At 38.3% G+C, this 25,531-nt stretch overlaps 1 protein-coding gene across 12 annotated transcripts in view; it reads right to left on the bottom strand.

Moving 5' to 3' along the window:
- The window catches only part of THRB (thyroid hormone receptor beta), a 425,807-nt gene that overhangs the window by 224,961 nt on the left and 175,315 nt on the right, over positions 1-25,531 (bottom strand). For all 12 annotated transcript variants that reach the window (XM_074195699.1, XM_074195692.1, XM_074195696.1 and 9 more), the window contains one exon: positions 18,312-18,384. The gene's annotated coding sequence lies outside the window, so the exon portion shown is untranslated. The remainder of the gene's footprint in view (positions 1-18,311; positions 18,385-25,531) is intronic.

The following is a 25,531-nucleotide window of genomic DNA, read 5'->3' as shown; positions in this document are numbered from 1 at the left end:
GAATAAAATTTGAATTCAATAACTTTATGTAATACTTTTTTTTTCAAATTTCAGGCCCCCAAATTAAGGTGTGTCTAATACATGAGAGTATCTTATTCATGGGGAAATAAGACATTTCATTTTAGACATTTAAAAACACTTTTCTGAGAAGAGAGATCCGTTAGGTTTCATCAGTCTTGACTTTGAAAAGGGTCCAAAACACACAAAAAGATGAAGAACTCCTGATCTACAGCTTACCACAGTGGCTGGAATTCAGTAGGTGTTTAATAATTACTTGAGGACTGATTGTCTGCTTAGTGAGTAGGTTCAGTTATTTTTATTAAACTGGAGGTTTTTGATAGCACATATTTAAAATGAATGAAAAGCATCACTATGAGACAACCATTTCATTGTTTAATTCTTATAGATCATCTATTCAGAAGAGAAGAAAATATAACAATTCCGTTAACTTTTTTAACTTAAGTTATGATTAACTCATCTAAATTTTCTCCTATTACATTTCTCTCTCAAGTTTTTCTAAATTAAACCTAGTTTGGATCTAAAACAACTCAAACCTAATCAACATGATAGTAGCCTAAAAACGGAATCTACCAAATGACCAGAACCCCAAATGGGGTTCTAGACTGACTTGGTTCTAGGACTGTTGATGTTCAAGTTCTATTAGTCCTTCAAGGCTTTGATGACTTGCCACCTCCTCCATGAAGCTGTCTTTGACTGCATTTCCTTACAGGGTTCTCTCCCTTCTGTATTTGTAGAACCCTGAAGCACGTGCCATATCCTCTGGACTTAAGATCATAAAGGAGAAACAATATAGGATACCTAGTTAAGTCTTTCTGTTACAGATGAAGAAATCAAAGTCTAGAGAGCAGAAGTGACTGAAAGGATCATCTTTGGTCTGTGTCAGTGATATGTTTAGTCATCCAAGAATTAGGATGTGTCCTTCAGGAATGCCCTATGCCTAAGTCATCTGGCACTGCTAAAAAAATTGCAGAATTAGAATCACAAAACCTCAGCACTCTAAAGGAGTCCCAGAGGCCATGGCTGCAAAGGACCCCAGATGCCATCTGGTCTCATTTCCTCATTTTACAGATAAAGAAAATGAGGCCAATGAATGAAACTAATTATATAATCAATTAATTACTGAATTAATTGATTAATTAATAAATTTTGGTACCACTTTATAAATGTTACCTCATTTTATCCTTGCAACAACTCAATGAGGTAGATGCTATTATTATCTCCAGTTTACATTTGAGGAAACTGAGGCAAAGAAAGGTTGGTGACTTACCTAGGTTCGCACAAGTGTCTGAGGTCAAATTTGAACTCGGGTCTTCCTGACTCCAGACTGTGTACTATGGTGTCACCTAATTGCATATGGGGTAACCCAGATATTGGAATATAAACCCATACCTTGGGACTTAAAATTCAATACTCTCTCCATCTTCCCCAATATTCTATCATATGCTTCCTTAAACAGTTAATTCGTGTAACATGTAAATACAGCTTGAGCCTCCATTTACACATTAATTCTTTTTTTTTAAGGATTTTGCAAGGCAAATGGGGTTAAGTGGCTTGCCCAAGGCCACACAGCTAGTTGATTATTAAGTGTTTGAGACCAGATTTGAACCCAGGTACTCCTGACTCCAAGGCCGGTGCTTTATCCACTACGCCATCTAGCCGCCCCCAACATTAATTCTTTAAAAATAGGACCATATGTTCTGTGTCTCTGGGTCTTCTCCAGTACTGGTCCCATTGCCTGGGAGATCAATAAACACTTGTTTTACAGTCTAATCACACCAAGGCAATTGCTCCAGTCAATTTTATCAAGTGACAAGACAGTAGATTGTAGAATTAGGCTTAGTTATTATACCCCCAAATTTCAGAGATCAACTGTATGATTTTAATGAAGCATATAAAAAGGCATTTCACTGAGAATATTTAACCTGGAGAAGAGAGGATGATTTGGAGAGGAGGGTAAATGTCTTTAAATATTTGAAGGCTGTCATGGAGAAGCAGGAATAGACTTTTTCTGCTCAGCCCCAGGGGCAGAGCTAGGAACAATGGGTAGACAGAGAACAGAGTAGGCTTGATAGAAGGAAAAACTTCCCAAACAAATTTTAAATCATTTTTCATCCATGTCTGACTCTCTGAGACTCCATTTGGGGTTTTCTTGGCAAAGAATACTGGCTATGGTTTGTCATTTCCTTCTGAAGCTCATTTTATGGACAAGGAACCTGAGACAAATAGAATTAAGTGACTTGCCCAGGGTCACTCAGGTAGTAGGTGTCTAAGGCTGGATTTGAACTCAAGAAGCTGAGTCTTCCTGATTCCAAGCCCAGTGTTTTCTTTCCTTTGGCACCACCTAGTTGCCCATTCCCAAATAAAGAGAGGTCTCCAAGGGGCAATGATCTATCTTCATAGATGGTGGGTTCACCCTCCATGAAGTTCATCAAGCAAAGACTAGATGGTCATTTGTAAGATGTAGTAGAGAAGGGATTCTTGGCCAGGCATGAGTTGGACTCCATGGCTACTAAGGCTCTTTTAGAGGATGGAGGTTTTATGATTTTGATTCTGTTTTTTATGTTAGCAGTGCCAAATGACTATGGCATAGGATATTCCTGAATGAGATACCCTAATTCATGGATGATTAAAACAAATATCAATACCAATCAAAATTTACTGATAAAGATGTGAGAGTAATTCTAAAAAATAAATTCAAATTTCCTAATAAACTTTTATTTATCTGGAAAAACTTCTATGCCAATCCCCAGCCAAAGAGAGATGTCTAAATTTGTTTTCTCATAAAACCACTGATTAGCTGGATAACTTGGCAAGTCACAACACCCAAAGGACTCAATTTTTCAATCTGAAAGCTGAAAGTTGTTTATTCTTAAATTTGAAAAAATATAACATGGTTTTTCCAGAGGTTTGACATTCTATCTTTTCCCACTAACCAAGCTATCACTCAGACAACAGTATGAACCTCAGACTGTCATCACTTCTTGGAGTAATGATGCTTTTTTCCAAAGCTGTTTGCCCTGCTTAAATTTATGATGATTTTGGGGAGCTTACAAACTTTATTTGAATAAACAAACCCCTTGCAAATTAGACAGATCAATCAACAGATGGATGGACAGATAGATGATAGATAGTTATCTATCTATCTATATCTATAATATAAAGATGCTATCTTCTATCTTCTACTATCTGTTTGTTTACTGGGCAAGGAATTCCATTTCCCTCATAGCTCAGAAACCTCTGGATTCTTCAATCCTCTCTTGCCATTGGCCACCAACCCAATCCAGGCCTTCATCACCTTTTGCTTATAATACTGTAATGGCCTCTTTGGGTTTCATTGTCTCCAGGCTCTTGCCTCTCTATCTTCACATAACTTCAAATTAATTTCCTTCAAACAGAGATCTGACCATGGCTTCCTTCTGTTCAAAGCCCTTAGGTTGGTTCCCATTAGTATAAAATACAGAATCCACAGACTGTTATTTCAGATCCCCCATGATCTGGAGCCAAACGACTTTTCCAGATTTATTTTACATTATGTAAAATATTGTGTGAAGACACAATCTTACATGCCAGATACACTGTTAGCTGTTTCCTGACCTTGGCATTCCAGTTCCCATCTCGGAACATTCCTTATAACCCAGTGACTCTCAAACTTTTTAGTGTCAGACATCTTTATGCTCTTAAAAGTAATAAACTCCAAAGAGTTTTTGTTTCTGTTGGTTATACCTATCAATATTTATTCTTTTAAAAATGAAAACTGACAACATTTTAAAATATTAATTCAAAATAATAATAAATTCATTGTGTTAGCATGACACATATTATGAAAAAATATTTTTTCAATGCAATCCACATTTAGAGAAAGAATGATGGTGTCTGAATGTAGATCAAAGCATACTATTTTTTACTTTTTAAAATTTTTTTCTTTCCTGTGGTTTTTCCCTTTTGTTTTGATTCTTCTTTCACAACACGGCTAATGTGGAAATATGTTTAACATGATTGTACATGCATAACTAATATCTGATTACTTGCTGTCTTCAGGAAGGAGGAAGACAATGGAAGGAAGAAGAAAAAATTGAGCTCAAAATCTTAAAAAACTGAATATTGAAAACTATGTGTAACTGAAAAAATACTATTAATTAAAAAAGAAAAATTTTATTTTAAAACAAAAATATTAGAGAACTGGCATTGTTTCACTTTGTTTTTGCAAACTAATGTTTGACTTATTAAATATTATAGGATTCTCATATTTGCTTTTGCATTCATTCTGTTGTAATATATTGTTTCAGTTGAAATAAATAGGAAGACAATCTGATAGCTCCCAGATATTTAGCTGGAAAAGGGAGAGACATTTCAATTGGAATTATATCTTAATATTATGAAAATTCTTTTGACCTTAAGGATCCCCCTGCAAGGGGTCTTTGGGATCCGTAGACCATTTTGAGAACTACAGTTATAAACTACACTAGAAAATCCTCAATTTATCTCTCCCTCTCAGAGTACTTATCTTCCTTCAAGGATCACCTTAGCTTATAATTTTATGGGAAAGACCTCTCCCCTGATTTCCCCAACTGCTTACTCCTTGCCCCCTCTGCCAATTTTGCTAGAGTCTCTACTTCCAATATATAAGAAGGTTTCTCTGGGAATTTGCCTTATCACTTCCCACTAAAACTCCTTTCCTGCACTTGGGATCTCCAGAGATTCATCCTTCTACAAGTTGAAATCAATTTTGAAACTCATTCTTCCTCATTACCTGGGACCCTTTCCTTCCTCTACTTGGAGAGGGTAGAAGGTAGACACTGGGAACTTTCTCCCTGAGCCTCCAGCCTATAGGAAGGACTCACTGGAGAAACCCATCTCATCAATTCTTGAACTTCATAATCTCCAGAAACTCATCATTTTGGGGGGGGGGGGGTTAAGTGACTTGCCCAAGGTCACACAGCTAATAGGTATCAATGATCTGAGGCCAGAGTTGAACTCAGGTCCTACTGATTCCAGGACTGGTGCTCTACCCATTGCACCACCAGGCCCCTGAAACTCAATTAACTCTGAAACTCCCACCTTCTTAGATCACCTACTACTCTGGGAGCAAAACTTCACCATGCCCCATTGCCTGAAAACCTTCTTCCCAGGACCATGTTTCCTCCTCTCTCTCTTCTCTTTCTAAACATTGTCTTCCCCCATTGGAGTGGGAGCTTCTTCAGACCAGGGGGGTGGTTTCTTTATTTTTTTTTTATAACCAATGCTTAGAATAGTGGCTGGTACACAGCAGGTGCTTGAAAAATGTTTACTGACCCTGATTCTGACTCTCTACCCCCCTTCTTTACCACTTTATTTTATCTGCTTCTGTGATCCTCAGTATTTTGTTGGGGACTTTGTATCACTGGTATCCATCCATCATAGGCATTCAGAAATAGCAAATGTGAAGATTTACTACTGATGTTGTTTAAAGAGAGGTTTGATGGTGAAGAGGCAAATACAGCAATGCCTAAAATGCCTTTGGTTACAAAGGGAAAGTTGAAATAGGGAGAGGCTGAGAAATAGAGGCAAAAATTCTTTCCATTTAACTAAAAGGAAACAGAGCCAAAATTTGAACAGGAAAACAGAAATTTAGAACAAAATAGACAAGATGTACCACAAACATCCTACCTGCCAATTCATGTGTAAAATGGATGCTTCTTTTTTCCCCAGATACTGCAGATGTTTCAAAACATCAGCTCATAACTCTCAGTGTGACCCAGGGACAGTTGTTTCCAGTGATGGTCACATCAAAGGAAATCAACTCTTCATTGAACTCAGGGTTTTAGATCAAAGGCAATCCATTTGATCCACTGCACCAAGGGCAAGTGAACAGAAGTCAGGAAGACTCATCTTCCAGAGTTCAAATTTAGCCTCAGACACTTAGTAAGTGGGTGACCTTGGAAAAGTCACTTAATCTTGTTTGCCTCACTTTCCTTATTTGTAAAGTGAGCTGGGAAAGGAAATGACAAATTGCTCCAGTATCTTTGCCAAGAAAACCCCAAATGGGGACACAAAGAGTCAGAAAAGACGGAAATAACTAAACAACAACAAAACGATCTCCTTTTCTATTGTGTATATACCACCTTTTAGGTTCTTTCCCTCACCACAGTCCTTTATTTACTAAGACAAAGACATGGGTTTTGTTCTTTCAAATCAGATGAGATTTCCTTAACAATGTAAATCAGTAAAACCTATGGATTATGGGAAAGGAATATAAACAAGAGTTTTTTGGTTTGCTGGCTCTTTGATTAGGAGAAAAAGCAACTTGTGATTTAGGCTAAAACAAACACAAAAATTAGTTACAAGTCTCAGAGAGAGGATCCTATTCCAGCAATAAAAAGTGTAAGGTTATGGGATTATTTAACTTGACTCTTTAATATTTTCCCTTTGCTAATAGCAATATTTAATGTTAGAGGTTTAATTTGATTTTACGTTTTAAAATTTGCATAGGTTGTTTCCAAAGATAAAGAGTGAATAGCAAAAGAATTAAGAAATCATGAAGGAGTCAGTAAAATTCTTTGAAGATAGTTTTTTCTTTTATGGATTCAAATACATGCTGGATCAGATCTGTTACCCCTCAAATCATTTTTTTTTGCATATAATATAAACTGATCTAATATGGTGGGCTTACAAGACAGATGTTCTTACTGCTCCTGGACATCATAATATAAAAAGATTTCATTATACTTAGATGTTTCAGAGCAAAGATTTTTCAAAGATAGAAATAAAATTGACATCAACAATCCATTTTATTTTGGGTTTTTTTTTTTGGTCTTTGCAAGGCAATAGAATTAAGTGACTTGTTCAAGGTCAGACAGCTAAGTAAGTATTAAATGTCTGAGGTCGCATTTGAACTCAGATCCTCCTGACTTCTAGGCCAGTGATCTATCCATTCAATAATCGATTTTTAAATGCTAGAGCAAGTATTATTTATGCAAGATATGTGCAGTTTGGTGCAAAAGAAGGTGTGCTGAATTTGAAATCAAATCAACTCTGCTACCTCTGTGACTGGACAAATCACAGCCTCTCTGGGCTCATTTAGAAATAGTGGGGGGTGGGGGGTGGTGGAGAAAAGGAGGATGACTAGCTGACCTCTAAGATTCTTTCATTCTCTAAATTTAGCTAGAGTTGAAAGAGTACTGGACTTGGAGTTAAGAGAAATCTGGTTTTAAATCCTGTTGTTTGATTCTAGGTAAATAATGTACCTTTATTTTGCCTCAGTTTCCTTATCTGTTAAAAAGAAGATAATAATAGCTGAAACAGCTATAGACCAGATTTATTGTGAGGATCCCAATAAGATGAGGTATACAGAGAACCTGGCAAACTTTAAGGAACCATGTAAATGCCAACTATTATTATAGTAGTAATAATAATAATAACAGCAGTAATAATTATTACACATTAATATACACTATGATATAATTATTATAATTATAACATTTATTGTTATTATTCCTTTGAAAAGTCACTGGAATTTTAAAAGGAGAATCAGTCAGTCTCAATAAAGTTAGATTTTATTCCAGCACACTAAATTAGCTATGTACGATTACCACAGTAGCCATCTCTAAAGAGACTACAAATCTGGTACACCATTCTCCACGAGGTTTCAGTTGGGCAATTGTTGGACAGACAGAGATGCCAACCAAAGAGGCACTTCTCATTAACAGCTGGTAGGAGAAAAAGAACACTTGCCAAACCAATATATGACAAGTTTATTTTAAATGGGGAAGCTAAGAGAGTTCCACCAAAAGTTCAATTTCTCTCTGTCTTTCTGTCTTTCTCCCTCTGTCTTTCTCTCTGTGACTCTCTCTCTCTCTCTGTCTCTGTCTCTCTCTCTCCTCCCTCTTCTCTCCCTCTCCCTCCTTTCCATCCCTTTGTCTCTGTTTCTCTCTCCATAGCTTCTCTCTCTCTGTCTTTGTATCGTTCTCTCTCTCTGTTTCTTTGTTTCTTTCTCTATCACTCTGCTCTGTCTCCCTTCCTTTCCTTTCCTTTCTTCAAACTGAATTATTATCTGAAGGGTTCTTATGTGGAAATGTGGAAGAGAGAATAGACTTCTGCCACTGGCCATAGGAGGCAGACCTGGAAGCACTGGTGAAAGTTCAAAGAGGCAGATTTATGCTTTACATGAGGCAAATCTTCCTAAGAGGGAGAGGACCCAAAGACTAGACCAGGCTGCTTCATAAGGCAGGGGTTTTCTTCACTAGTTAGCAAGAAAAGCCAAATGACCATATGTTGGCTATGTTGTGGGGGAATTCTTATTTCAGGATGACCAGGACAGCCACTGAGAGCTCCTCTAATTCTGGGGTTCTCTGGCACAAGAATCCGTCACTGAGGAAGAAAATAGGCACCATGATAAACTAAGTTATTTTTTGCACAACACTATGATCTACCCATGGAATCTCTCTATATTTGGGTGTGCCATATGCAATGGGTATAATGTGACCTAAAAAAAAGTATACTGAACTGTGAATTATAGGGCTGAGGCTCTATTTCTGGCAGCATAGCATCTGTGCTTTGGTTTTGCCATCTGTAAAATGGGAAGACTGATCTCCTTTTCTTCCTTTACTTGGCAAAGAAGGGAATGGAAGAGACCGAGGAATCAAAACCTATGTAAAGAAAACTATCTGGTTAGTGGTAAAGGGATTTATGAAACCATACCTAAGCCACCTGCTCATCCCCTCCAAACTGGGTCTCCCTCACGACTTTTCTCTCTTCTATAGGTTTGAAATCACCATCAACTTGAATGCTTCTCTTTCCCTCAGCCCCAACATGGAACCAATCAACCTTCAAATCCCCTCAAATATTCTTGCCAAATATTCATATAATAATAGCCATTTTTTATAACAGTGCCAGACACTGTTCTAAGCACTTTATAATTATTTTCTCATTTGATTTTCACAACAATCCTAGAAATTACAGATGACAAATTTGAGACAAATAAGGGTTAAGTGATTTGCCTAGGGTCACACACCTAATACACTCCCCCTTTCTGTTTCTATTGCCATCACTCTAATTTCATCCACTTTGATGCAATGCTTCTATTTTTGTTTCTTAACCAATCTTATTGCCCCTTCTCTTCCCCAATATATGAAAGCATACGACCATGTGAATCTTTCTGAAGTGTACTCTATTCTTATACCAAAAATATTATTTTCCCCATTTAAAAAATTCTTTGGTTATTATGAAGTAAAAGATCAGCAAAGATAAACTTTAAATATACAAAAATAAGAGGATTATGTAGAAAATGAACTGTTAGTTTTTTTAAAAAGTATACATTAAATTTAACATAATTAGAGGAAAACTACTTTCCATGTCTGTGTCACCTTTCCATGCCAAAACGTTCCTTATCTTCATGTCTACCTTGTTAATCATTTTTTCCCATGGTTTTCCACTGCCTATATAGAACAAAATGTTTTAAAGTCCCTAACATAGTGTCTGACACATAGAGGTGATCAATAAATATTTGCTCCCTTCCCCCTCCCTCACCAAGAGACTGGGTGGTGCATTGTAAAGAACAATGGATTTCTGGTATTGCCATTTTAATATTTGATAATGATAAAGTTAGATTATTGATGAAGTAATTACAGTATGCTAAGCATTGTGTTAATGCTTAATTAGTCACAAAACATTTATTAAACTCCTACTATGTGTGAGACATTGTTTCTAAGTGTTGAGGGTACAAAAAAACAGCAAAAGACTTGTTAGCAGGACAGTCCCTATCCCCAAGGAGTTTATATTATAATGGGGGAAAAATAATACATGAATGAGATAGATGTTGTATAAATTAATCCCTCTGAGCTCTGGGTTTTTTAAAATCTACAGAATGAAGGGGGTGAGTTCATTCTGTCTAGTTCTAAAGTGATCTTAGTATGAATCAGGACAACTGGAGATGGCCCTGGTTGTGAGGCAAACAGGGTTCAGTGACTTGCCCAAGCTCAGTAAGTGACACGAGTCTAAGGTCACATTTGAACTCAAGTCCTGACTCCAGGGCCAACACTCTACCCACTGACCCATCTAGCTGCCCAATGCTTACAAATTGATTAAAAAGACATTTCAAGATAAAGAAATGCTACAATAAGAAAGACATCCCCTTGAAAATAGGACTTTCACTTTACTAAAAAAAAATCACCTCAAATTAGGGAGTAGCATAGAAGAAAGGTTTTTTAGTCAATCCATCATAGAGGATCCAGATTTCAGAGAGCTATAAGCAGGAAAAAAATAAGCAGAAAAACTGAAGAAATTTCCCCCCTCTCCCCTGCTCCTTCTACACACCTGTTGTTTTGCTAAAACTCAATCGACATTTCATCTGGCTTATACCCTAGGTGGACCCAAAGTCTCCCATGACGTCTTTGGTTCAGATCAAAACCTGCTCCTGGGAGAGGCCAAGGTAATGTTTTACAGAGGTGATGATCCCCAGTGTGTTGTGGACCACATCCTGTTCTATCCTGTTGCTATCCAAGGTAAAACTCCCAAGAAATGAGGTGACTCCAAGATCTAGTTACAATGACTTTATTATTTCTATTAACATGGGGCTGAAAGACATCCCAATGCCACTACGTCAGTGACCTTAGGCAAGTCAAGTCTCCTCTTTGATTCTGTAAAAAGAAGGGATTGGACTAAATTCCCGCCAAGCTTACTTCTACTCTAAACCCAAAATTTTGTATTTTTCAAATTCTGTCCATATCAGTGATTATATAAAAGCCTAATTATATTGTTTTGCCATCATTTCAGTCACTTGCCCATGTTGGTTCTGCAGTCTAAAAATCTAGCTTCCAATCCAATTGCTTACAAGAACTTTATCTGTAACTTTGGGCAAATCATTTAAACTTCCCAAGCCTTAGTTTCCTCATCTGTAAGATGGGAGGATTCAACCTGTTTGACCTCCAACATCTCCTTCAGCTCTAGATGGGGATTTTGGAGGTCAAACAGCTTGAATCCTCCCATCTTACAGTTCAATGGAAAAACCACTCAAAGGTTACTCTGAAATTTTATAGATTTTCTAAGGAAAAAATATCTGGTGGGTGAAGAGGTGAAAACTAGGATCTAGCAAGGGGTTTGAAGATGGCCTCCAGTAATGTTTTCCTTGACCTTTATTCTTATGAATAACTGAGATATGGTTGTTAACATTATCTAGACTACCAAAAAAAAGACCTAAAAAGACATTTCAAGATTCATTTGCCTACATTTACACAAAACTAATATAGTTACGGTTTTCCCCTTTGTATTTTTATAAAACAAAGGCTATTTTTTTGGGGGGGGGAGGTAATTAATTAAACATTAATGACCTGAAGAAAGAAATGCTTTTCAAGGGGCACTGGAATACAAAGGAGACCTGGAGAAAGGTCTCTACTCTTTTTTTCTCTCATTTTCTATATCTGTCTGTCTCTGTCTTTGTCTTTCTGACTCTGTCTCTCTGTCTTCCTCTTCTTCCCCTCCCCCCCCCGCCTTTCTTTGTTCCAATTTTGCTACCCTGCATGGAAACCTAAGCTTGTTGGATAAAAATCTCTGGCTAAATTAAATTTGAGTTGATTAAGAAATTGGTGTGCGTGTTCAGGCAAAGCATATTTATGTGGGGAAAAAAAACAATGACAAACCTCAGTCACTTAAAAAAATTATTTTTTAGCTATGATTCAGAGTTACCATAGCTTCATCACTGAACTGTGCCCTTGTCGATTTAAATCAGCACTGGGATTCAAAGAAACTTCAGCCTGTTGTTATGAAACACCACAGTGGTGGAGGGTCCATGGATACTGAAAAGGGGCACTGAAACCCTGACTATTGAGGAAGTCTGAAGATCCCATCCTTTCTCACTTGGCATTCCCCAAGACCACCTGCCACTTCTTATCCCCCTGGAGTATTAATAGCAAGGAGCCTTTGCCAGGCACTCTGAGAGGATTCTGACCTGGGCAAACTACTTTACAATTTCCTGCCTTCTTTCTGGAGCTCAAAGAGGACATATAAATGGGATGGCATCAGAACATTAATATATGTGTATATGGATATATAATAGAACGCCACTAGAATGTGTATCAGTTTTACAAGGTTTAATAAATAGTGAAAAAGACTAAATCATGTTCCCTTAAAGCACCTAATAAAAGTTTGATAGGACATCATGAACTTATAAGGCCGAAGTCCAACCTCTTAATACTTGAAATTGAGGGTTCTTTTACTGGGGTATATATCTTAGTTTTTATGTCAATATTGTGGTCATTACAGATGTGCTAGGTCTGAACATGTCATCCTAACCTGAGAATAGGCCTCCCAATAAATGACCCCAGGAAAGTGAAACACTATGTGAGTAAACAGCTTCTGGACTGGGCTGAACTGGAACCATTGTCCTTGCCATGAGACTCTTGGGGTAGGGTCCATATTTAAATCCATCACCATACATCTCCCATCACCTTTATATATATATTCTTTAGCTCTAAAAGAAGTCTAGGTTTGTGTGGTACCAACTCTCAGAGACAGCTGTCATTTCCCTAGGATTCTGGAGGATCTGAGGGTGAGGGAAGTGCTTAAAGATGGTTAACTTCTATTTTTGTATATCCTCCAATGATTTCTATACAAGGAGACCAAACATGAATATCCTCCATTTGTCAGGCTATAGGAATCTTTGACTTTTTCAGACAGTCAATAGAAGAATAGCAGAAATCCTTATTCTCTCTTTGATATACAGTAGAGAAAGAACTAGATAGTTACACGGCATCATAGAATCAATCATTATTATACTTGGGATCAAAATTTCAAATCTGATATTGCCAGTGTGATTTGGGGGTTGGGGGCAAATCACTTCCCTTCTTAGACCTCAGTTTCCTCATCTCCAAAATAAGGGGACTGAATAAAATGGCTTCCAAATTCCTTCTAGCTTTAAGTCTTATTCATTTATACTTTTATTAGCACTGGAGGAAATTTTTCATAACTTTAGAATAATACATATCAGAAGCTATAAGCACAATGAAGGGCAAATCTAAATGAACAGAAAATCCCTAGTTAGACTAGGTAATGCCAAGTGCCTCTCCCCTGGGACTCATTCAGAACGTGACTTTTCTTTGCATGGAACATGGTTTCCCTAGACCAAGAGAAGAATGGTAGTTAAAAGGACATAGCACTGAACCACTCAAAGGGCAGGATGACAGGTATAGCTGGATCAGGTTTAAGGAGATGACATATGTCTCACTTCTCAAAAAAAATGGATTCTAAATTCGAAAAATTTATTTCACTTTTAAAACAATTGTGTATGTGTGTATGTTTTAATGGAAGGTGGGGGGTAGGATGACACACATGAACAATATAATTACAATTCTGAACCTGATTTACATGCTTTGGCATTCCAATTATACCAATAGTTCATAGGATCAGAGACTGGGAAAGGAATTTGAAGGATCTAAAAGATTATTGCATCCAACTACCTCATTTTACAATGTGATGGTAGAGGTGAAACTATTTGCCCAGGGTCATATCAAGATTCAATAGATGATAAAGGATGGGAATTCAATTCCTCTGATGCCAATACCAATATTCTTTCCACTCTCCTGAATTTGCGATGAGGACGCAAGTTTTCTGAAGTCTTCCTCTGACTTGTTCCCATGGGATTCAAAATTCTTACTCCAAATCCCCAAATCATCTTATATTATCTCTTTATGCTCTGTCTTTCCAGGGCAAGTAGGCTCCATAGAGTAAATGGAAGGGTAAGCAGACTCATAAACCCTTTTAGAGCAGGTACTAGTTACTTTTTGTCTTTGGATAAACTCAGTGACTGGAATTAACAGGTAGCCAATAAATGCTCAGTGAATTGAATTAACCATTTTTGGAAGAACACTCAAGTGTACTTGATTCTCACACTGTGAATTTTGTTTGTGTGTCAAGCTGGTCTTGATTGTTGATGTGGTTTCTTGGAACACTCAAAATCTGTGATTCTGGGGTCATACTAAGACTGCCCTGGACCAATCCAAGTGTGCCTGGGTCACCCTGGTGCACTGAAAACTGGCTTCTGGGAGGAAAAGACTAGGATGACATAACTGTATACCTTAATAAATGATACCAGGGATATCTCAGGGGCTCTTGGGGGCAATGGAATACTTTATGATTAAAACCAGAACAATCCTAGAAAGGAAATCTGCATCTCACTACTCGTCACTTGGGAAAACAAGAAAAACTTGGCAAGGAAATCCTTTGGCCCAGTCTGGTGAAGCCTATGGATCTTTGTCAGAATAATGTTTTTAAATACATTTACATAAAACATATAATTTCAAAGGAAATCAAATGTATTGAAATACGCATACACAGACATTTATTAAAAATATTCACTTTTAACTTTAGTTAAAAAAAAAAACCTACTTGGCACCATTGGAAATCTTAAAGAGGTTCAAACCCCTTAGCAGGCAGTGAAGTCCATCCACAGTCTTGGCCACCATGACACTTCCATACACTCTGATCTTCAACCAAACTGTGAAAGACCCCATAGGTGCCCTATACTTTCTCCTGCTTTTGCAGATCTAAATCTATGAAGATAAGAAAGACCATGAGTCCCAAGGTTCGAGTCCCTCACCTCTATCATCGTTCTGCTTCTAACCCAGATACCTCAACCATTTGTGAAGAAACAACTGTGGAGAAGGTGCCAGTCATTCTCGCCACATACTGACTAATTGCCTTCCATAAGGCAAGCCAGACAACCTAGCGGAAGGAGCAAGACAGCCAGCAAGTGGCATCTGCTAGATGAGTCAGGGAATCACAACTAATTCACCTACTGCTTCCTTCAGACCCCGGTGGAGAGACATCCTAGGACCTTGAGACCAAGAGTCTTGAGAATATCAGGACCTACCAGACCACTAGCTGGGCATCCGGTCTGACCCCTATAGCTACTATTGAGAAGAACAGTCCCTGTGAGGAGCCCATCTTCCTCATCACCAATGTCAATTAGGATCCAACTGCTCCCCAGAAGGCAAGTGGCTAAACCCTGGGAATGGTGATAGCCCCCAGACCACTGGAACTGCCTCCATCCCAGCCATGCTCACCATCATCTCAGAAAGCAGCATCTCCTTTTGGTAATACAGACCAGCAATTGCTTTTGCAGGCACTCAACAACCACAGCTAGTGGTTCTGAAGACTCAGAAGAGAGAGAACTCAACATCAAAGTCTCCAGTTCTACTAATGGTTCGACATCAGAAACTAATAAGATCTTATCAGAAGAAATGACTTCGAAGGTGAAGCATCATCATCTTGTTTATTGTCCTGCCCTAGGGACCAAAGAACTTTTCCACCTGACATATGAAATCTCCTCTATGTGTTGTGCTCACCCCACCTCCACTAGAATGTGAGTTCCTTGAGACCAGAGACTGTATTATTTTTCTATTTACATCATCAGGGCAGGCACTGGAGTCCAGAAGACTCAGCTCCCTGAGTTCAAATCTGGCCTTAGTTGGGTGACCCTGGAGAAGTCACTTCACCCTTTTGACCTCAGTTTCCTTATTTGTAAAATGAGCTGAAGAAGGAAATGGCAAACTATTCCAGTATCTTTACCAAGAGAACCCCAAAGGGATCACAAAGGGTCAGACACAGCTGAAATGACTGAACAACATCCTCAACACTTAGCATAATAGCACATCGCAAGCTCTTAATGAGCCATCCTCTTCTATTGATTCCCTAATCAAAGGCTCCTGTTTGCGCCTATCCTTAGAGTGTCACTAAAAACTTCCTGCCACCTAATGCCAACCTACTGATCCAGCTCCATCCTCTTCATAGACTCTGTTCTAGCTACATGGTCCTTTGAGGTGTTCCCTGAACCCCTTCATTCTACCCTTCATTCCTATCCAATGAAAGAGGCCACCCTCCATACCTGGAATGCCATGTATGTATTACATCCTCTGGTAGAATATAAGCTTTTGGAGGCCAAGGGATTGTTGATTTGTCTGTGTGTCCCCAACTCTTCCAGGTTACAATACAGTGCCCAAGGCCAAACCAACAATCATTGATCAAGGGATTACTATGTGTTAAGGACTGGCCAGGTAGGGTCTGGAGCTAAAATTTATACTGACCTAAGCCCTGGGGGAGGAAACTCCTCCTACCAATGCAACTTAGAACCTTCTAGGAGAGTAGCCTTGATCACTGCCCAGTCAACATGCATTAATGAAGTGCCTCCTATATACAAACACAAAATGCAAAGGACAACAGCTCCTGCACTGGATCAGCTCACAGCTAGAGGAAACATTTGAATCCAAGTGTACCTGACTTGGAGGTGGGGTCCCTACTCTATTTGCTTCCCAAGGGGCAGACAGTGACAAACACAAAATAGCCTCTGCCTTCCTCCTTGGGAGAAGCAATAGATACATATTTAAATTAATGAATTCTATGTATTGTCACATAAATGTTTTTGGGAAGAGATGCTTGAAATTCGGGTTTCTAAAAGGTGATGGCAAGGAGAATCAGAATTTCAGGTGGTGGAGGCAGTTTGTACAAAGCCTCAGAAGCAAGAAATCATAGGATCCCAGGGAGAGAGCTGAAAAGACCCTCAGAGACCACCTAGACTGTAAGAGTTGGAGGTAGTAGCAGCAAGTGGGTGTATGGCTAGAATCATAGAGGGGGAGGAAAGTATATTTCATTTGAAGAAGAAAGACTGGATTCAGATTCTGAAGATCCATCTATGTTTAAAGACAAATGTGTGTTTTATTTTATGGGCAACAGAGAGCCACTGAAGCTTCTTCATCAAGGGAGGGACCCTCAAGTTCCGTATATTCTAATTCTTCCAATCATCAATGCCTTGCTTCTTTCAAGCAATTTATTTGTACTTCTCAAATGGCCTGATAGTGTATTATTTATTATTATCTGGGCAGGAGTTATGTCACCCCAGTTAACTTCTTTAGGAGGCAGCATGATATAGAGGATAAAGCCCTGGATGTGGAGACAGAAAGATCTGAATTCAAATCCCATCTCAGATACTTCTTAGCTCTGTGATCCTGGGCAAGTCTATGCCTCCATTATGCATCTGTTAATGGGGATTTTAAACTCAATAACCTTAAAACTCTAATCCACAGTCCCATGATTCTTTGTTAGACTTGGGTTGAAGGTTCCATCAAGGCAGGAATTGTGTCTTAGTTAAGTTTCGTATCCTATTCATTGCTTGGCTCTGTCTTTGTGCAGCATAAGCTTAATGAATATTTGTTCAATTTGATGAATTTGAAACCTAATAGCATTCTTCCTCTCTAGTTGGCTCATTGTTCTTAGATTTTGGAAAAACACATAAATGCACACCCTCATGCACACACACACACACACACACACACACACACACACAAAAGTCCTTCTTCCTTGTCATATACATATCTGGTCACTGGCTAAGGCTGCAGAGCAATGTCACAGAGCCAAGTTGAGGGCGTGCAAGTGAGAGCCTTTGGACTGGAGACTGTAATATTAGTACAAGTTATAATCAGATAAAACCACCCAAACTTAGAAGCCCGTACAATAGGCCAGAGGCCAGGGGATGGGGAGAAGGAGGGAGGGGAAGAAAGGCACAAAGACTTTATTCAAAGGCAGCCAGTGAGCTTTTCTGTATCCACCACTCGACCCTGGCCAGGCTTGAATGTCAAGCTATAGTGAGCAGGATGGCGGGTTGGTGGTTGTTGTTTTTGTAATGGTGAGGTTATAGTTTGCTAAAAAAAACAAACTCAAAAAGGAAAGCACTGACATAACCCTAGCTCCAGAGACACGAATGGGAACTGTGTTGTTATAATGATGTAAACAAATGATGCTCCAAATGATAGGCCAAGAGGCCAAACCAGCAGCTTGGAATTACAAAACATCTTGGGATGAAAAGGAAAATTCCGCAGACTCGTTAGGAAAAAAAGTGTTGTCTGTAATTGGGGCAGGTGCTTAGTTCTACAATGATTTGCCAGCTTATTTTATTATCCATTTTGGGTGCCTTGTTAGCACCTTACTAACAGGAGAAGTGAAAAGACCTAGTTAGATCCTCGCCCTGCAGAAATTGTCCTGATAACTAGGGGAAAATGAGCTCTTGTTGGTCACTGTCCTAATTCTACCTCCCTTCCTGCCCCCAGTGGATTCTCTTCCTTCTGACTGTTTGTATCATGTCTCCTTAGCACACTTGGTGGGTGCTGTTTATCAACCCTTAGGTGCCAGAAAGCTTAAAAAATGTCAAATAGTAGGAGTATCAACAAAAACCAGTAATAATTACATAATAGTCATTTAAAAAACAGAATTGACATTTAAGTACAAAAAAGCTCTAATCCAAAAAAATAGAGTCAAGCATGACCTCTTACCTTCTCATCCATTAAACCATATTGGGAAGTCAGCATGCAGAAGAGAGTGGCCACCCCAAGATAAATAGCCAACCTGGAAGAGGGAGACACAGAACAAATGGAAATGAACTCAAGGTTTTGTGAAACATCACCTGTATCCTCACATGTTTCTGCGCTAAAAGAGGATCTGACTCAAAAACTCTGTCTCTGTGGTAGCATGTTGCCTGCTTCACAAAGAGAGCTTAATGTTTGCTAACTGATTGACGTTAAATGCATCACTGTTGTTCAATCCAAGATGACTGAGAGGGAATTTACTGCCTCCTGAGCAGCCCATTCTATATTAGGATAGAATCTCCTCTTTATAAGGCACTCTCTAAGCCTAGGAAAATACACTCAAAGGGCTGAAAACATCCCATTATAAAGGGATTAACGAGTATATGAAGAGGAGTAATGTATAAGGAAAAATGGATAGGTGGAAAGGGGCGAGTTTATGAATAACCAAGATTAATATGACCTTGCCAGGAAAGATGCTTCAGAGGCTGGAACTCACTTCGGTCTGACTTTGAGGTCAACTCCCCATCTGTTATGCCACCCTGACACTCATTGATCTTAATTTAGTCAACTATTGTGTTAGCCAAGTTTGAAAAATTTGGTAAGCGTTCCATCTCTGCCCTCGTCCAAATCATTGATAAAAATTTTACCAGCCCTTGGCCAAGTACATGCCCCTAAGGCACTCTACCATGATTAGTCTTCCAAGTTGAAATCTATGCATTCTTTATGGTTCTCTGAATCCAGCTATTCATTTAGTTTTGAGCTCATCCAACTGTTTTATCTCCTAGTTTTTTCTTTCCATCTTTTCCACAATATTAGCATGAGAGGCTTAGCCAAATGTTTGCAAAAATCTACCAAGCCCCATGCAGCAGTCTATTAATGTTTTCATAAAAGAAAATGAAGTGAATCTAGCCTGGTACATGACTTACTATTGTCATCACTTCCTTTCCTACATGTCTACTAACCATTCCCTTAATGCATTCTAGAGATTTTCCAAGTCATTGTCCAATTATAGACCATGATCCAAAAGATCTCAAGTAATTAGAGCATTGGAAAAAATCCACTGAATGAAGATAAATGTAAACTCTTGCACATGGGCTCAAAAAGTCAGCTGCCAAGCACATGCATGATCTGGGAAGTTCTATTGAAATTCAGTCAGTCAATCAATATTGAATCCTAAGTGGAAATAAAGCTAAAAGATAGTCCTTATTCGTGAGGAGCTCTCAATCTAATGGGAAAGAGAACTGAAAACAAGAGTATCCGGTAAGCTCAGTATGTATCAACAATATGATCTGGTAGCCAATATGAGACACAGGGATCAGGAGGAGGGAAGTGACAATTTCTCTATATTCTAACTGGGTGCCACACCTTAGGAGAGACACCAATAATCTGTAGAACAGCAAGAGGAGAAAGATCCCCCCCAAAAAAGCACAATCACACCATCAGATTCCCACTAGGGGAGTATCGTTTTAGGTACACAAAGGATAAATCATCTCTTTTCCAATGAGTGTTCCAGCCAAAGATCTGAACTCCCAACAAAAGGAGACCTGGGGGCTGCTAGGTGGCGCAGTGGATAGAGCACAGGCCTTGGAGTCAGGAATACCTGAGTTCAAATCCGGCCACAGACACTTAATAATTACCTAGCTGTGTGGCCTTTGGCAAGCCACTTAACCCCATTTACCTTGAAAAAAAATTAAAAAAAAAAAGGACACCTGGTGGGGTTAGCCTCTAGACATTGCAGGGGCAGAGTTCATTGGTTTCTAATATGGAGCTCAATGGCGCTATCTCATTCAGAGCTACTGCTTTGGAAATAATTATCCAGCAAGGCTGGAAAGAAGACAAACTCAGAAAAATTTGAGCTTTTGTGCATAATGGGTGCTTATCTGCACCCCATGGCAAGGCGTGCATGGCATTCCTCACTGCAGCGTCAGAAGAATTGGGGCCAACTGTGTTAAGAGTCAGAGTGAGGCTGGAGCCCACCGAGCAGGCAAATCTTGATGCAATCTGATACTGAGCTCTGCTAACTTCTGTCCTCAGGTAGATGCAATTCCTCTGTATCAAACTCAAGCCAGCTCTTGGGAATTCACCTGCCTCCTGTCAAATGCTACTATGGATTTTGTCATATGCTGAAGTGGGGGGGCTCTTGGGGACTCTGCAGATCTATTCTTTAAAATATATCCCTCCAGGCAAATCTGACTGAACTCCTTTCATCCTGTTTTTGTATACTATGGCAAAACCTGGCAGAGATAAGCTGGGATGGTGTTTGATATATACTTCATGTTTAAAATATTTGCTTTGGATTGACCAGGTTTTTTCTTTTCTTTTTTCCTCCAGCTTATTTTAAGGCATTACTAGTTCAACTTTGAAATTGAACTCATCCAACTATTTTTATTTTTAGTCCACCTGCCTAAGCTATAGTTTCCAGATTCTGCTAATTGGGGACATTTTAAATATTCAAATTGAAATATCTAAATGTGACTTGTTCATTCCAGGAAAATTAGACAGATGACTCACATAATTGAAGACCAGGAATATGTAAGGTATATCCCTGAACAGTAAGTCCTTTTGTATTCCCCAATTATCAACTATAGCAAAATGCTTTTCCCTTGGAGGGTGGGGTGAAGTTAGAATTAATATATAATGATACTTCAGATTTATGAATTTACAATTCATTGTTCCTCTACAACTTGGGAGATTGTCTTCTAGAGCTGCTGTGACAAAAAGAAAAGAAAAGAAAAGAAAAAGAAAAAAATTATGAAGGCAAGCAACTGGTTGGTTTATCTCTCTGAAATTAGTCTTTCTGTAACTAGGTATGGCAAGCAAAGATTCTCCAGGTTGGTAGGATCTATGAGGACCTATACTACTATGGCATTACATTCAAGGACCTATGAGGAGCCACAACTACCATGGCATCATCTACAAGGACCTAAAGTCTGGGAGTTCCACTTTAAGGCAAATATCTCAAGGAAGGAAAAAATAGACAGAAAGGTCTCATACATACCAAAATGTTTATTTTATTCCTTTTTTTTGGTATCAAAACTATAAACAAAGATGTTCACTAATTGGGGAAAAGCTAAATGAATTGTGGCATGTGATTATAAAGAAATATAATGATACCACAAGATATAGAAAGAATTATGGGAATCTTTATATGAATTAATGCAAAGTGAAGTAGGACCAAAAATACAATATACACTATGACTAAAATGATGTAAATGTAAAGGACAACAAAAAAATCAAAGGTGACTTCTGGGTAATTATTAAAATGATCAATTATAATGAATTAAATGTACCACCCCACTCTTTTTTGCTGAAGTGGGAGACTGCCTATGGAATGCTGATATAAGTCAATCATCGAAGAAAACACCATAAAGTTTCCAAGATTTTCCACTAAAATATTTTCGAAGCATTATGCATACAACAGGATATCTACCATGTTTTTCATTGTAACTCTAGGACAAAGAAAATTAAAACTAGAAGTTTAAAATCATGCCAGTTTTTGCAAAAGTATGACAGCAAGGAAGGAAATGAAAAGAACTCGGGCCAGACTTGGGGTCCTTCCAACTTCAACAGGTTCTTTTAGCATTCTTGGACTAGTCATTTGAAAAATATGCATCTGTGACTCTATGGCCATTTCTAAAAGGAACCAGTGACTAACTTTATTTACATTGGATTTAAAGAAAAGAAATGGGAGTCAACCTTTGGAACAAACCTGGTCTAGTCTGTGTGGGCATTTTAAATTCAGATTCAAATGCATTAATTGTGTAGGATTTTCTAGTTAAGAAAAAAAATCAATTAAATTCGGAATAAATGTATTTCTGGGCAGGAAATAGTTCACTTTGTAGTTATCTGACCTGAGGTTAGGCAGGCTCAACTTCCCATGACTACTTTCAATTAATGCAAAAGAAAGGTTAAAGTGTAGATAAAGTTCCCCTTCATTGAGTTTGACTAATATGTTATTTATAAATGTTTCCCAAATTGGATTTTTTTCTGTGTATGGTAACTTGATACTAAATTAATCTCCTGAAAGAACACAATAAGATAACTTATGGCAATGATTGAGCATAAAAAAATCTTAAGAGGTTAAAAATAATTCTTAAAATTATGCCAAAAGATCACATGGGAAAGTTGATAAGGTGTGGAGGAAGGGCAGCTAAACTCTTCTCTTTCCTCCTGGATAAATTACCCTTACCTCCTCCCAAGCAATAAACTTTATTAAGTGCCTACTATGGGATCGGCACTGTGTTAAGTGCTAGATGTCCTCATTTGAAGTTGATTTATAACCACTCTGCTTATCCTGAAGACTTTTTTGAATGGAAATAAATGAAAATTAAAAGAAATCTTCATGTTATCCCAAAACATGTCCAATTTCACATTTGTTTTCCCCTGAAAGATATCAGGTTCAATATATAGCAGGCCTGTTAGGTTTTTGGTTCCCTGGCATCTGGGTTCTCTGCTTATATGATCTTTTCCCCTATGTCTGCCCTCCCTTGTTCACACTGTCGAATCAGTCAAATCCAGACTTAATGAAGGTACAGTTTGATTGGTAAGTCCCAGCTAAGTATTCAAAGCAAATGATAGCATTAAAAGGGAATGCCACTGAATCTCCATTGTAAATTCCTCCTGAACCAACCATCACTTTAAAAATAATCAGGAGTCTTCAAATATGTCACCACTGAAGCAGCCTCTTAGAAAAAGAAGAGAACAAAGATCGAGCCATTTTGAGAGAAGGTAGTAGAGTAGTACTGTTTTCAAAACATACATACTATTTTTTTAAGGTTTTTGCAAGGCAAATGGGGTTAAGTGGCTTGCCCAAGGCCACACAGCTAGGTAATTATTAAGTGTCTGAGGCCACATTTGAACTCAGGTACTCCTGACTCCAGGGCCAGTGCTCTATCCATTGCACTACCTATATACTATTAACACTTGAACAAAGCTATAAGAAAAGGCAGGATGATGGATCCAAAGCTAGAAGGGACATAGTCCAACTCTTTCATTTTACTGAAGAAGTTCAGGTAAGTGAAATGATTTCCCCAAGGTCTCACAGAAGCAATAAGGATCAGATCAGATGTGATCAATATTCTTTCCTCTACTCCTTAGAATATATGCTTTCTAGTATTGTTTGTATTTCGATAGCACATTGAAGTTTCCACAGTGTTTTCAGAGCAGGAAGGGACCTTGTGTGCTACTCTATTTAACTGTTTCATTTTGCAGATGAGGGAAAATGATTTTCCAGGGGCAGGATTTGAACCTAGGTTTTCTAATTCCAAATACAACATTTTTTTCCCACATTATTTCATTTGAGATAAAGTCCTTTGGGTAAGCCTTTTCAACTAGATTTTTTTTTCAATCTATAAATCAGTGTTGATTTATTTTTCAAAGATACTATGAGAACTTGATAATATCTGTAATTTATCAACACAAGAGTTTCTATTTTTCATGTTTTCATCATTCTTTCTGTCACTGGTTTTCACAGTAATTTAATTCAATTCAGAACTTTTTTGAGGGGGGGGGAAGGGAAGATGATTTTTTTTTCCAACAACTAGTAATGACTAAGTTAAATTATTCATATCAGCTTGACTACCTATGTACATGCAAAACAGATTTCCCATTTACAGAAAAACTGCCTCTTAGCAAAGGGATCTACCAAGTAGGTTTTTCCCAAGTTCCAAGGCTTAATAGGACTATGTCAAAACCATCAACTTTGCTTTGAGCTCAGTGGGACATATAAAATCTAACTTAAGTGGGAAGAGTTTCCACTGCCAAGATATAATGGTACGATTTATATACCTCACAAATTCTTTTGAACAATATATTCAGTATAAAATTCAAATCATACATCTCTGAGATATGTATTATCAATCCCTGTTTTTCAAATGATGTTGACTGCTTTGGTTAGAATTTGAGAGGTCCTACATAGTCTACTGAACTTGGGCAAGGCATAGCCAATAATTCCCAAAAGGATCCACCAATTTGCAAATGAGCAGGTTTTCCCATAGGAGCCAAACTAGGTGCATGCTCTGTGGTAAGCCCATCCTGTTCCCATGGCAAAGCTCTGGTCAGCAAGATGATAATGTCTCAGATCAAAATACAGACAGAATAATAGTTATTTCCTTTTAAAAAAAACTTCTTTAGTTTCAAGTTTCCCTTAGAGTCAGGAAGACATGGGCTTAAGTCCTGTCTCTTAGACATCCTATTCATGTTACTCTGGAAACATTACTTAATCTCTCAGCTCCCTGCCCCGCCCCCCCCACCAGTCTTCCAAGGATTCTCTAGGATTCTAAATTATAAAGAAGTTTCTGGTTTTTCTTAGTGGATGGAGTTTTTATATTAGGAGTTTCCCATGCTGGTGAAGTCACAGGCCTGAACAATAAAAAAAAAATAGATCCCAAATGAACAGTGTTGGGAAATTATTTCTAAGAGAATGGAAAAAGCTGACATTTAATCACTACTGAGTTCCTGATGACCTGACCATCAAGTTTATTTACCAAGGTAAGCTTGTTAGTAGAAGGAAGACATTTCATGCTGGGGAATTTACTACTGGGGGAAAATATCAGTCTATTCCCCCAGGATCCTTGGTGAAGCCAAGGGCTGCTGAGCCAACTTTTTACATCATTGTTGACAATTACTGAAAATGGAATGGTGGAGATCAAATCCTTGTAATCTTTTCCACCACATCTCTGGCTGTTTAGCAATGAAATACAGGCTGAGGTTATTATCTCTTCTCTTTCTAGCTTCTGCCATACCAGATTGTTCTTACTCCTACCCTTTTAAAGGAAGGCATGGCTTTCACTGCCTGAGTGCACCATTACTCAAGGATCTCAATAAAAATATGGCAGGGGAAACATTTGTTGTTGTTCAATTTGGTCGTGTCTGATTCCTTATGACCCCAGTCAGTGTTTTCTTGGCAGAGATACTCTAGTGGTTTGCTATTTTCTTCTCCAGGTCATTTTCCAGATGAGGAAACTGAGTGTTAACTGAGTTTCTGAGGGTCACATAGATAGTGTCTGAAGTTGGATTTGAATTTAGGTTTTCTGACTCTGGGCTTGGAAGTCTATCCACTTAGCTGCCCAAAGCAGGGAAAACTACTGGGTTTAAAAAGATATTTAGGATTAGCAGCAGAGACTGAAGATGGAAGTACTTAATCAATAGCATGTTGGGATAAGGAGCCATCAGAAAAGGGTATGTTT

Source organism: Macrotis lagotis, chromosome 7, assembly GCF_037893015.1.
Source record: "Macrotis lagotis isolate mMagLag1 chromosome 7, bilby.v1.9.chrom.fasta, whole genome shotgun sequence".
Taxonomy (NCBI): Eukaryota; Metazoa; Chordata; class Mammalia; order Peramelemorphia; family Peramelidae; genus Macrotis; species Macrotis lagotis.
This window is presented reverse-complemented; position numbering and strand designations above follow the sequence as displayed.